Below are 14,708 nucleotides of genomic sequence, written 5' to 3'. Positions count from 1 at the left end.
TTGTTAATTGGAGACTTTCCTGCCTGGACTAGGTTTGAACATGATCCTCAGATCTCAGTCTCCTTTGTAGCTAGGATTATAGACATGAACCACCAGTGCCCAGTTTGGAGGCTTTTGGAAGAGCAAAATGGAGGAATGAGCAGGGAATATGCCCGCCCCATCTGTCCCACCTCTGTCAACTCCTGCACAAGAAAGGGTGCCCTAGCCTAGTGGCAGCAGTTCCCAGCCCCCAGAGCTGAGCTGAGGAGGACAGGAACCCTAGCTCCAGTTGCTTGTTGTCCTTTTGATTGGATCTGAGGCCCCTGGGGTGGCTGGTGATAGGTGATCATGTTCAGGACTCTACACCCCCTTCCACGTTCCATGCCTCTGCATGCAGAACCCTTGGGCAGCATGGCCCGCCAGGCTCAGGGGGTCCTCATCCCCCAGCCCGACTAGCAGCATAACCTTTCTGTGAACTTCAGCACTGCCTCTATGTTACTTTTTGTTCTCCTAGTAATTTCTCAAACAGGTCATTATGTTAGTAAAATGTCAAATGCTGTTTTCTTTGGGGGTGAGGGAGAGAGGAACATCTGTTCCACTCTTTTAAACCTTTAGGGACAACTAGGACCTTAAATGAGGGAGTTCCTTAGCAGGCATGCTAAGGGGTGACTGTTGTCAGCCACAGCAGGACATTTCCCTGCCACTCGGGACAGCCACAGCCTGTTTCCTTCCCTTCTTGCAGGACTCAGCTCATCCTTTACCAATCACCAGCCTTGGTTTCTCAGGCTTTCAAAGCCTTCAAGTCACTGGGAGCCAAAACTGAAAGCAAGTTTAAAGTGAGAGGCAGCCAAGGCCCAGAACTGAGCAAAGTGGCCCCTAACCCTTGGCACTAGTGTCCTGCTCTAGAGCAGGGTGGATGTTTCTAAGTTTGGACAAAATTAGGGTACTGTCTGCATGCTCAGTGCTCTTCACAGGCTCAGAATCACCGTTTTTTTCTGAACCCTCCATCCTTTGGCAAAACACTAGCTTACAACTCTCCCTTATTGGACGCCTCTTGAGAATTGCAAAGGGAATATCCTCTTACTCCTTTCTTTTCCCTTAACTATCCAGGTACAAATTCAGGCATTGTATTGAAGACTTCTCCCAGTGGCTATTTCCCCGTTGACAGCACATAGTTACTGCTGTGTGAGCAGAATATTCTGGCTATTTTTCAGGCCCAGCCTGAAAACAAGGCTTGGTGCCTCTGTCTACGTGAGCAGTCCAAAGCTTCCACCAGGAATCTGGACTCTTTCCAGCCTCATTTCTCTATCATTGTAACAGGTCAGACAGTGGTCAGGGATTTGCATCTGCTTTAACAAACATTTGTAAGTGGGAAAGGCATTGGACCTAGGCTCAGCATGGTCATCTTCCCAGGAGGTGCAGCTGAGAACATCATGGTAAGGACCTGTAAGAGGTCCTGCCCAGACTGCCATGCACTTCTCAAAAATGTCTAAGATGCCGGCGGCTCATGCGTGCAATCCTAGCTACCCAGGAAGCTGAGATCAGGAAAATTGTGAAATTCTCAGTTAACCACCAAAAAGCCAGAGTACATTTGTGGCTCAAGTGGTAGAGTGCCAGCCTTGAGCAAAAAAGCTAAGAAAAGTGCTCAGGCCCTGAGGTTAAGCCCCAGTACCAGAGTACACTGGTATCTACAGGGGAGTCTGATGCTGACATGCAGCACCCTAAGACTTGCATGTTCAGGAAAGGAACATGAGTTCAGGAGACTAGGAATCTTTTTTCTTTGTCTCCTACAGAGAACCACAGCCCCTTGGACAGAAGGGGAAAACAACAATGGGAACTTTTTTTTTACATACATACTCTCTATACATACCCCCCAAAAGTATAGAGTTCTAAAGAATGGATAGTGTTCTAAAGAATACATACAGCAAGCTTCCTTATACCTCATTTTGCAACATTTTTTATTTCTAGATTTACCCTTCCTTGCTACTTCTACAGCTCAGATGCTGGGGCAAGTAGGATGACAATCCCTAAGCAGTTGGAAGGTTCTAGCTTCCTCTAAGCTGAATGGCAGTGGTTAAAGATCAGGCACAATTTTCCTGGTTACCTGTTATTCAAGGAAAGGGACACAATTATAGGGCCAAATGGACCATTTCATACAGGACTCAGAAAAACAACACAAAAACGACTTCCTACAACCAGCTGAGTGCTGGGAAGAGCAGAACCCCCATGGGGCACCCTGAACTGCCTCCCCCTCCTCACCCCTACTTTACAATATAGCATGGGAACAAACAGCATGGTGTCACTTGGGACACCAAAATGGGCTGAGCAACACCAGTAATCACAGCCAATCCGTGGAAGCCCATTGCAGGTACTGATGGCTTACACAGCTCTGTGGCATTCGGCCAGCAACACTCATTGTGACCCATAAGTAAGTATCATGACTCTCAGTAAGGCCACCTGGCACTGTGCATCGCACCCCAATTCTTCATGCAGCCCTTTGGGGATGGGCAGCACCCATATGTGTAGGTACACAACTTTGTCCTTCACCTTGCCCTCTATGTACAGTAGCATTAAGCCATGGAAAGATGCAGAGGACCTTCCATCAGCATAAGTACCTAAAACAGCCAATGTGCTTCCAACCACAGGGCATTCTGAGAAGGCAAACTCATGGAGACAGTGAGGTCAGTAGTTCCCCAGAGGCTAGAGGAGGAAAGGATGAACACAGTACTTTAGGGAAGAGAAATTATTATCAAATCATAATTATTATTTGAATTAATACTAGTAATTATGTTTCAATTGTGAATACCCATTATACATTAGTATTGATTCCTAAATATTCATCAGCAATCAATATTAATCACTAATTATAAATTAATCACTAATTGGTATTAATTACAGCTAATTTTAAGAAATATTAATTATTCATTGTACTTAACCAAATGGTACTAGTTTAATATTTCTTGACCCTTAATTGATATTAATCTAATTTTGATTGATTAATGCTGATTATTAACATTGTAATGCATAATTATGATTAGGTAATAATTATAATTATCATTGGTTGGCTGTATGAGATGATAAGGGTGGATAGGTGCTCTCATATATCTGTCAAAACTATGGCATGAACAACCCCAAGAGCGATCCCTATTGTAAAGTGTAGACTCTGAGGGGGAGGCCAGGCCCTTGTGAGTGCAGCAATGTGAACAGCTTGACACTGGTCACAGAACTTGACAACCAGGGGACGAGGAGGCTGTGGTATGAGAGCAGGGCATATTTGGCCAGTCTCTGTCTTCTGCTCAACTTTTTGTAAACCTAAAACTTCTTTAAGAAAACATTTATTTAAAAAATCTTAGAGTTTCCTGTTAACCAACTTGCCTGAGAGCTGATAAATTAAAAGCTAGCAAATTAAAAGTTAACTAAGCCCTGTTCTAATCACCCCAGGAGACAGGAAAGATGCTTATCGTCAGATGACAGATGGGAACCTGAGCCACAAGGAGGTTGAATATACTTCCCAAAGCTACCCAGTACTAAGTGACAGAGTTGATTGTTTTCAATTGTTTTACATTTTATTTTATTTTTCAATCAGAGCTACTTTAAAGAATATTTTCCTCTGTCAGCCCATTTTTTGACATAATACTAAAGTATTAAAGGAAGGAAGATTATTTCTCACCGTTTTAGAGGCTGGGAAATCCTGTTGGGCGGTGGGGGTCAGGATCTTCTTGCTGGTGGAGACCTTTGGTGAGGACTCCAGAATCCTGAGGAAACCAGAAGCAAGGTGATGAGATAGAACAACTTAGCCAGAGAAGGTTGCAACAGACCAGTAATCCATGAACCCGTGAATGGCTTCCTCCTCAGAGCCCTCAAGACCCCACCTGGCCCAAATCCTACTACCTCTCAATGGGGATTAAATCAAATGGGGACTTTCAAATATGGCACCCCAGCAGGCTGAGTTGCTCAATTGCCTGTCCTCATACACAAGCTTGAATGCTGTTGCCACTCAATAGTATCCTCAAAATGCCATCACAGGAGCTGCCCATACCCTTACTCACTCTTACACATACTACCCACACTGTGCTACGCATTCACATTCCAGTTGTATTTCAAAGTCACACTGCTTGTGCAAAGTATGCACATGTACTCTTGTGCATGCACACACAGTGTCCACTTATTCTTCCATATGCATTTATAAGCTTCCTTATAACAACCCTGTATATAATCACATTGATAATTTCATTTCCCCCCCACTCCCATTGGTGACCTTCCCAAGGGTTCAAGTGAGACAGTTGTCCTTAGATAATCAAGGAATCAGAAAATAATAATTTAAAAGAAAAGAGTTGGTATAGACTGCGTCAAGTACTGCTCTGAGCAGTACTTGTTAACAGGCACAACCAGCTTGAAAACAGGGTATGTTAGCCCTTTATTACAGACAAAAAATATTGAAGACAGAATGGTTAATGTGCTTGCCTGAGGTCATTCAGTTAGAATGTGATGGAGAAAGCCTCTGACACTATGAGTTCAGCCCATAATTTCTTCCATTTTTATTGCTCTATAATTGACAAACTAAAAAAATTATAGCCAGGTGTTTTGATGTATGCATATGTTATTACAACAACCAAACTCATCTCATCTTATGGTTATCATTTTGAGTGTGTTTGATAAGAACCCTGGAGATCTACTCTCTCAGCAAATTTCAGGGATTCAACATTTCAAGAGTCACCATGTGTACTTACCCCACTTAATTGAACTTTCTTCCTTCCTCCAGTCCCTAGTATCATCTCTTTGAGCCTAACTTCCATAGGCTCCACATACAGGAAAATGTACTGGTCTTACCAGACCTGGCCCATCTCATACCACAATGTCCTCCAGGTTCATTCCTGTAGTTTTTTTTTGTCTTTTGAATGGTATCCAGCCTTACTGGGAAGAGGTGACATCTCATTGTCACTTTGAGTGATAATTAGTAATATTGAGCGCTTTTCATTTACTGGTTAAGCAACTGTTGTCTTTTAATAATTGTAAAAGTTAGTGGAGCTGTGGCAAATGGGAGAAGGCTAGGCTTGAGTAGAAAATAAAGGACAGTGCCAAGGCTAGGAGTCAAACAATAAAATATAAAACATCCATTCTGAATACAAAAGTCATACATACATCTGTAACATATCAGATGGTGTGAAAAGCTTATGTAAAAAAGCAAAAGACTCCCAGCAGACCCTGCTCTCCTCACACCATTGCTAAGGCTAATTGGTCTAAATGCTCCAAGTCATTGTTGTTCTCTTAATGTTTACTCCCACAAATCTAGATAATATACACATATTTGCTTTTTGGTTTACTGCTTTTGAAAAGATTGATCTAAGACCAGAGAATTCGCTCAGTTTACATACCCACCAAATATGTATGTTAGATCCTCTACTGATTACTTGGATTTCCTTTTCTCAATTATGCCATATTTATTTTTATAATTTATCTCATTGGAGAGCTTTTTATAGACATTCTCCATAGAAATGATTTCACATTAAAATGCTTTATTAGTGTAACTTAAATTGCACGAATAGTTTTATTGTGACATTTTAATCCACACATAAAATGAAGCTTGATTATATCATCACTATCTTACTCTTTCTTATGCCTTCTCTTTCTTCTCACATTTCTTTTTCCCTCTCACTTCCCTAGGCAGCCTCTCTTTTTTCATAACATTGGTTATTTTATTTTCCCTTAGCTCCCAGAAAAGAGAGAAAATGAAATGTTCATCTTTGTGGAACTGGCTCTCTTCACTTAACATGATGATTTCCATTTTGATACATCTTCCTTCAAATAACAAAATTTCATTCTTAATGGCTAATAAAAGCTCATATGCATAGATACTATAATAATTATATAAACATTATACAAAATGGTATTTTATTAAAATTTTTATATATTAATATATAACATTTTTCTTTATCCATTTATCTATTGATGGGCATCAAGGCTGATTCCATAGTTAAGTGATTGTGAGGAGTGCTCAAATCAACATGGATATGCAGATATGACTCATTTGCTTCTTTTAGGTATATAGCCAGATGTGGTATGTTGACCATATTACTTGGGTCCTCACACAAACGGATAAGAATAAGTTTTAATGTCTCTACTATTTCCCAACTTTTCCTGCCATCCCTGCACTCACAATATAACTTCCCTTACATTCACTTCTGTACTACAATCTATTTAGTTTTATCCATAAGGTTATTTAAAGATTTAAAACCACAAGAAAGCTTTTGCACTACTACAATCATGCAAGTTCTGCTTACAGAAGCCATTTACTAGGTCAAAAATTCTTTCTTACTCTTAATCTAATGTCTCAATATCTGGATCAAACTATTCTGTTTCTATTCACAAAGTCATCTCTTCTAAAAGTGTTATCTTCTTTAACATTCCAATTTTTTCACTATACATGTAAACAATAACTTTCTTGTATAGGTTTTGCACTTCCCAAAGTTCTAATAACTTTTTCTATTTTACTTGTATTATTGTTTTTTATTACAGCTGTGTTTTTCTAAGCTTAATTCCTGTTGTGTACTTTATCAAGTTCTTCCTTTCTCTACTGAGATTCCCTTATTGTGAAGGTACCTTCTTACCACTTTTCTCCCAAAAGAGGCTTCCAGACTCGGAAGATGAATATCTACCAGATACTTCTCACAATTGCACTTCTGGGCTAGATCTATGACTTCCTGAATATAATGTCTTATTTTTCTTTGATTTTGTATTCTAATTTTGCTGAAATTCATATTCAACTTGCTTCCTAAGAAGTCACCCAATATAAAAAAATTGAAGTTCTTGTACACTGGAAAGTATCGATTCTTCCCTGATATTTGATTCATGCTCTGACTTGAAAGCATTTTTAATAATTACTTCACGTATTTCTCTTGCCATAATTCCGTTTGCTCAATTCTTCCACTAAATCAAAACATACAGCTGAGGTTTATTATGCCCGGGAGTGGCTAATATGGGGGAAAATGCATATAAAATAGAAAGTCCAGTTCTTGACTTTGGTTTGGTATCTACTTGAAAATGTCAAAAATTAAAATTTTTCTTTACATATAACATGTATACCTGCATGAACATATGCATATGCTAATACAAATACACACACATCTATAGTAAAATGGCAATGGTGATGGTCTTAAAACAATGTTATCTCTTCCAGGCTCCAGGAAGTATCCGGCACCGTGGAGATCTCATGTGGAGCTGCTGTTTCCTCTCATATCACTTGACTGCTGGAGCCCCAAGGTCCTCTGAAATCTCCCCAAGAACCAAAAGATCTATTTTTTCCACAACACAAAAAATAATTAAAATGTATCCATATTTTTACCTTTTAACTCCACAATTGAATCGCATATTGATACTAATTATACACCTGTGCAGTGTTAGTTCCATGGACAGTATCTTATCTTTTAACTCAGTGGAATTTAGCTCAGCAAATCTCTCTGAATGACCTCTGATAGAGTGCCAGAGGGACAACAGGTAAAGCCTGTATATAAAGTTTACACATCTGACTATTAGGCTAAGCAAAAGAAATGAATAAAAAAGTTATTACATGCTATCTCAATTTGAAATATTTTAAAATGTAAGTAATTTCAGTATTGTCCATCATAGTATTTAAGGCTGACAGTCTAGACAACTGTGAACAATGTCACACATAATTGTATTAACATTACTTTACTAAATGCACTTGAGATGCAGGATTTATTAGCACTGCACAGAGAGATAATTCTTCCTAGAATAACATTTTAAATGCTATTAATAATTAGCCTCTACTCAGTATTATTCTGTACTTTTCACTTTATCAAATAGATGCTATCATCATCATCATTATCATCTTCATTGATGTCGTCATCATCATCATCATCATTTGCCCCAGTCCTGGGGCTTGAACTCAGGGCTTGGGCACTGTCCCTGAGCTTTTTCACTTAAGGCTAGCACTCTACCACTTGAGCCACAGCCTGCTCTGGCAGGGGTTTTTTGGTGGTTAATTGAAGATAAGAGATTCATGAACTTTCCATTTGAATCATGAGTCTCAGATCTCAGCTTCCTGAGTATCTAGAACTAGATGTTCTTATCTTATGTCTTCTATAGGTAAAGACACTGATGCATGGATGGGTTAAGTAACTTATTTAAGTTCCACAGCTGATAAAGGGGAAACTGCGAGTGTTCAGCAACTGAAATTCTGAGCTCTGTGGGATGCCCATGAAATGCAATCAGCCCAGGGAAAAGTTGCCTTAACAGACTAGACACAATTTGAGACTAAAACCTGTTCTTTCTCCAATTTGGTAAGTCTAGCTGCTCTCCTAAGTTGCTGAGAGCCATCTGGAAGACGGCTCCTTGCTGGCTTTGGCTCTTTCCACACGTGTAGTGCTTCATCTTCTGGCTCCTTCATGAAAAAGTCTCTAATATACAGCAGTTCAGTTTGAAACAAGCTGGGTCAGTGACAACTTCCCCATTAGGTCCCCAAGTCAATAATAACTGCATGCCAAATGCTAAAAGTTATTTTGGAAAGGGATTGTTAGCAGCAAAGCATGGTTTCCTGAAACAAACCCTTTGTGGCACAGAATGTGGGACTGCTCAAGGCATCCTGTCAGATACCGCTGGCTGTGCTGTCACCAGGTGTGGGCCATAACACCCAGTCAAGAAGGGCTGCTTCTGAAAACTTCCTTTGCTCCAAGGCCACCTTCTGGGGTCTGGGGTCCCATTTATGAAATGCTCAGATACTAAATGTTCACATTTAAAAAGATCCCAAGAAATACCTGGACTTATTTTTATCTGAAAATACTGGTCCCCTAAAAACATTTTAGGCTCAACCTATCAGCTTACCAGGCCTTGCATAAGTCAGGGCAAAATTCAGGTTAGCTAATGCTATTGATATAAAATTATTACTTTGAACAAATACATAGTTACATGAAATAACTGGCCTACAAAATATACTCAAAGTGAAATTCAGAGAAAGAAATCTAGCTTAAGGTTGTCATGAAAACTCAAATCTCAATACCAATATAGGTATAACTATAATTTTTAAACCCAAATGTCCTACCTAGAGCTTGCTTCACTCTAATGTTCCAAACAATCCAGCTTCTTCTGGAAGAAGAATCCTTTAAATGTGGGAATCAGGATAAATATTTTAATACTAAATAAAATATACTTCAAGGTATGTATATGTGGTGTGTGTGTGTGTGTGTTCTCATGCACCTACAAGAGTGCCAGTACTGGGATTTGAACTCAGGATCTGTACTCTAACTTGGCTTTTTTTGCTCAGGGTTGGTATTCTACAACTTGAGCCACACCTCCACTTCTGTGGGGTTGTTTTTGCTGGTTAATTGGGAATAAAAGTTGCACAGACCTTACTGGCATTGTCCTCAGATCTCAGCTCTTAAGCAGCTAGGATTCCAGATGTGAGCCACCAGTGCCCAGTGTCGTCAAGTTTTCCTAGTTGCACATAAATTATACCTTTCTTAAGATATATCTTTTCTTTATGGATAGGAGCTATAATTTTTACTCTGTTTCAGAATGAATGCAAGGCCTACAGTTGATGTATCGAAAGTATGCTTACTTAACTGAAATAAACAGAGTTTGTGTTCCCTCTATTAGGTGAACTAGGGAGGAAAAGAAATCACAATTGAATTCTGAAGATATCTGTTCTACATTGTGGAAAGGTTTAAACCACAAAGCCCCTCATATATTCACACTGGAAGGAATTTAGGACCCACTGTTCAAAGGTCCCTTTCAGAGTGACAAGATTGAGGGAAGTCTTCTCTTAAGATCATTTCTAAGAAAGTGCTTAGAAGCAAGGTCCATCCCAGCAAAAGTGGAATAATACAAAGAAAACACAGACCATGTGTGTGAACACAGAGAGACCAAATAAACATGTGAGACTATATTTAGACTTCAATTGCTCCCTAAACAATTCAATAATTATATTATTATGGACTATAAGCAGTATAGAGAAGATTTATAGAATATAGGGGGATACATATAGTACATATGCAAATATAGTACCATTTTCTATAAGAGACTAGAGCATCTATGAATTATTACTTGAGGGGATGTCAGGTATCCTGAACTGATCCACAGTGGATATTTAGGGATGACTCTATGTGATGTAAAAAATATATTAATATGCTTTGTTCATTCTACAATGCACCTGTGTTATATATAAAATATCAGATTATATTCAAAAATCACATTGGTATAACTGTTAAAATATTAACAATATTAATATTCAAATTTATTGAATTATTTAAACTTCAATAACTCATGTCATTAGGAGATATTTTCTATTTCAAGTTTAACAACATTGCCACAACCAATCTGAGTTAAATGTTCAAGATACTTATAGTTTGTGGGATTCAAAGATGGCACATGCTCTCTAGCAAACCTACAACTCAATCCCTGTATCAAATTCAGCAAGATCCATCATGCCTGCCTGGTGGACATCTTATAATTCAGACTTGTGTAACAGATGGTGTGAACAAATATCTATTTTTTTCTCCTCATATCTTGATACAGTTCATTTTTTTTCTTGGCCTGTCTCCCATTTAGCACTAAAACAAAATCCAGTGATTCTATTAAATCAGTAAAAGCAAAACATGGTTATCTTCAGAACTGTAAGCCTTTCTTACTGATTCTTAAAAAGAAAAACACAGAAGGATGAAAGTGTTAACACATTGCTCACATCCAACTGATGATTTTGGCTAAGAGCTCCTGGCTCCCAGCTATGAGGATCTCTGTTGCCTTTATTCGGGGGAGGGAGGAGGGATGGAGATGGGAGATAGATGGATATAGGGCCTCAGAGCTTCTAGGCAGGTCTAGTTGGGTCACACCCCCAGAGCCTTTTTGTGTCAGTTAATGTTCAAGTAGAGTCTTGTCTTATGCCCAGGCCAGTCTGGGCTGCAATCTTATATTTTTCTGTGTCACTAGAGATGGCAGGCATGAGCCATCACACTTAGCCATTGGTTGAGAAAGAATCTCTCAAACTTCTTACTCAAGTTGACCTAAAAACAAAATCCCCTTGATTTCTGAGTAACTGAGATTATAAGCTAGAAACACTGAATTCAATTAGAATCTCTATTTTTATTAGAGGTGGACCAGAATCCAGAATTTGTGTTCTCTATGTAGAGAACTTTCAGAAGCCAGTACAAATGCTTTCACACAATGGATAGCATCCACACATTGAAGCAGGCAGAAGAAGTGCTTGATATCATGGAAGCTTTTCCTTTTGTGGCTTTAACTGTATGTATGCGTGCATGCATGAACATACATACACACATACACACACAAAGTAGATTTCAAGAAGAAAGATAAGCACATACATGCATACCTCAGAAGCAAAAAGTTCTTCACAGTTGAGAAAAGAGAGCAAACAAAATACAAGACATAAATCAGCCAATTCCCCAAAATTATGTGCCATAATGCCTTTCCCTCATTTTGAAAAAAATACGTTTGATATTTTCAGTACTTATTAAAATTTCTCTGAGTGAAAGCATAACTGGATAAACGAATGAATGGATGGATGGATGGATGGGTGTTCCTCCCTACTCCCTTCAGCTGTTTTTTATATTTTTTTCCCAAGCACATTGGAAGAATTCCTCACAGGCCAAATTTCAGCCAATGAGTGGAAATGTGGCTCATGGTATGGAAATGTGAGGGCTTTAATTGATGGATCCTATATTTTACTGTGGTGAAATGAACTGTATGTCTTATCTAGTACACTCAAAGAGACCTCTGGCTATGTGCAAATTCCTTTGCAAGCTGCATATGTACATAGTTTACAAATTACTGAAAACAATCCATTTGGAAAATTTTCAGCTGCCATTTTGTTTAAAGATGGAGCACTCAAAGCAAAATTAAGTCTAAAGTCAATCCAAACATCCCTTAATAGAATACCAGTGCTTCACCCAAGTCAACCAACTTCTACTGAGCAGGCAAGTTAAAATGAAGCCCTCCCTTGTCCCTGGCGTGGAAGATGACACTGCCTGCTGGCAGTTGGCAGTTGGCAATATGTTGAATGCACTGTTTTAGTTTAGGGTCTTCCAGAAGCAAAGCCTAATGCAATGATTTTAATGTAAATTGTTTACTTGGGACATGATTGCAAAAGTAACTCAGTGATACAAAGCGATCATTATAAGAAAGGTTAGAATGTTGATGCAAATATATGAACTAGCTGGGAATGAGCTCAATGGCAGCATGTTTGTCTAGCATGGGAAAGGCACTGGGACTGAGCCCTTGGGCAATAAATATTTAAAATGTATAGGTTAATAAATAAAAGTCAATTATTACAGATGGACCCTGGGGAAGACATTATGGCTGATGCCTTTGAGAAGCAAGAAAACTAAATATGCCAGGCACCAGGGATGCATGCCTGTGATCTCAACTACTAAAGAGGCTTAGAACTGAAGACCCTGGTTCCAAGCTAGCCTGAGCAGGAAAGTCTGGAGAGGCCCTTATCTCCAAATAACTTGAAAAAAGTTTCAAGTGGAGGGATGGCTCAAATAGTATAGTACCAGCCTTGACTGAAAAAGCCAAGAGAGAATAAGAAGGCCCGAGTTCAAGTCCCAATTTGGGCACCAAAAATAAAAAAATAAAGAAACCAAGCTAAATATTTGTCCACAGACCTCTTTCCCCCTTGTGGTGTGACTGTCCTTCAGGTTGCCTAGCCAGCTCTGCCATGAGCCCAGGTAGGCCAAGCTGATGCAGAGAGGCATGCCAAGCCTCTTCCCTGTGCACCTGATCCAGATTCTGTCAGCATCAAGAAAGGTCTTACCAAAAATTATTATAAGAAAAATTTCAGAATAATCTAGGACACAGACAGAAGGCAATCTAGTTGGGTGAGTCAACTTCTTCTTTACCCGCTTCTTCATTTCTTTTAATTAAAAAAAAAAATCTCTCAGAAACATCAAGTAGCCAGGCACTGTTGACTCATGCCTATAAGCCTAGTTCCTCAGGAGGTTGAGCTTTGAGGATTGAAGTTTGAAGGCAGGAAGGCCAAGAAAGTCTGTGAGATTCTTATCTCCAATTAATTACTGAAAAACTAGAAGTCAAGCTGTGGCTTAAAGTGGTAGAACGCTAGCCTTTAGCACAAAATCTCATGCAGTGTCCCAGCCCTACGTTTAAGCACCAACAAAATAAAATTCATTTTTTGTGTGCCCCTACTTGATCTTGAACTAAGGGCCTTGGCATTATCCCTTAGCTTTATCTTGCAAGGCTGGTGCTCTACCATTTGAACCACAGCTGGATTTTGGTGATTAATTGGCCAAGAATATCACAGAATTTCCTGCATGCCCTGGCTCAAAACTGAGATCCTTCATTCTCAACCTAGTAGCTTCTGAGAAGCTAGGATTACAGACCTAAGCCATCAACACACAACAGTTCAGACTTGATCTAAATGTTCTTACATACATTCTTATATTGGGACAATGTCCTGCCTGGGTAGAGTATTTCCTCCTATGAGAGACAAATGCTGACAAATGTGGGAGGGCAGCGTTTAGCTGTGGATACATGAGCACAGCCATACTAGGTGGCTCTACCACCTTGAAGGAAAACATGTCTTTGGTGACTTCTATGTGACTCCTATTCTGTGACCAAGTGGGAATTATTCCACTTATTACATTTGTTTTTAAAAATTATCTTTAAGTAGTTGTACAAAAGGGTTTCAATTTGACATATCAATTTATGTGTGCAATATATCTTGATCAATGTCACCCCTTCCATCCTTCTCCATTTTCTGACCACTGCTATTTATTCTTTCTACTATGCAACATGAAGATGTTGAAGGATAAGTACGACATATTTAAACGTCACTTTAAATGATTATACATAATACATAAAAAGATACATTTTTATCTCCCTAACTTTGAGGTATAAGTTGGGTAGGTATGAAATCTACTTCACGGATGTGAAAACAAAGGCTGAGAGAAAGTCAAGTCACCAATGCCTGTGTCAAAGTTATTGGCCACTATACTCACCTTCAAATTTTCCCACTTATTGAAGGGATAAATAAAAATCAATTTGTAAACTGGTGGCATAAGCTACTCAGAAATGTTACTCAGAAGACTGAGATCCGAGGATCATGGTTCAAAGCCATCCCAGGCAGGCAAGTCCATGAGATTGTTATTTCCAATTAACCACCAAAAAGCAAGAAGTGGAACTGTGGCTAAACTGGTAGAGCATCAGCTTTCAGCAAAAGATGCTCAGAAATAGAACCCATGCCCTGAGATCAAGACTCAGGACTGGTGCGTGTGTGCACGCACATGCGCGCGCACGCACACACACACACACACACACACACACACACACAGCAAATATATAGATACAAATCAACTTCCACAAGATTTGTCCAAAGGGCAGGTTATAAAATTAACCCCCCAAAATCAATGGCTTTTCTGTATGCCAACAATGAGAAAACTGTGGCTGAAATTAGGAAAGCAACTCCATTTGTAATAGCCCCACAAAATAAAATACCTAGGAATTAACTTAACTAAAGAAGTGAAGGACCTCTATGATGAAAACTTTAAAATCTTAAAAAAGGAAATCAACACAGAACTTAAAAAATGGCAAAACCTCCCATGCTCCTGGATTGGAAAGATTAACGTCATGAAAATGGCAATACTTCCTAAGGCTATCTACAAATTCAACGCAATACCTATCAAAATTCCAACCTCATTCTTCAAGGAAATAGAAGAGGCAATCCAAAAATTCATATGGAACAA

Source organism: Dipodomys ordii, unplaced genomic scaffold (genome assembly GCF_000151885.1).
Source record: "Dipodomys ordii isolate 6190 unplaced genomic scaffold, Dord_2.0 Scaffold9, whole genome shotgun sequence".
Classification (NCBI taxonomy): Eukaryota; Metazoa; Chordata; class Mammalia; order Rodentia; family Heteromyidae; genus Dipodomys; species Dipodomys ordii.
The sequence above is the reverse complement of the archived record's forward strand: the minus strand, read 5'-3'. Positions refer to the sequence as shown.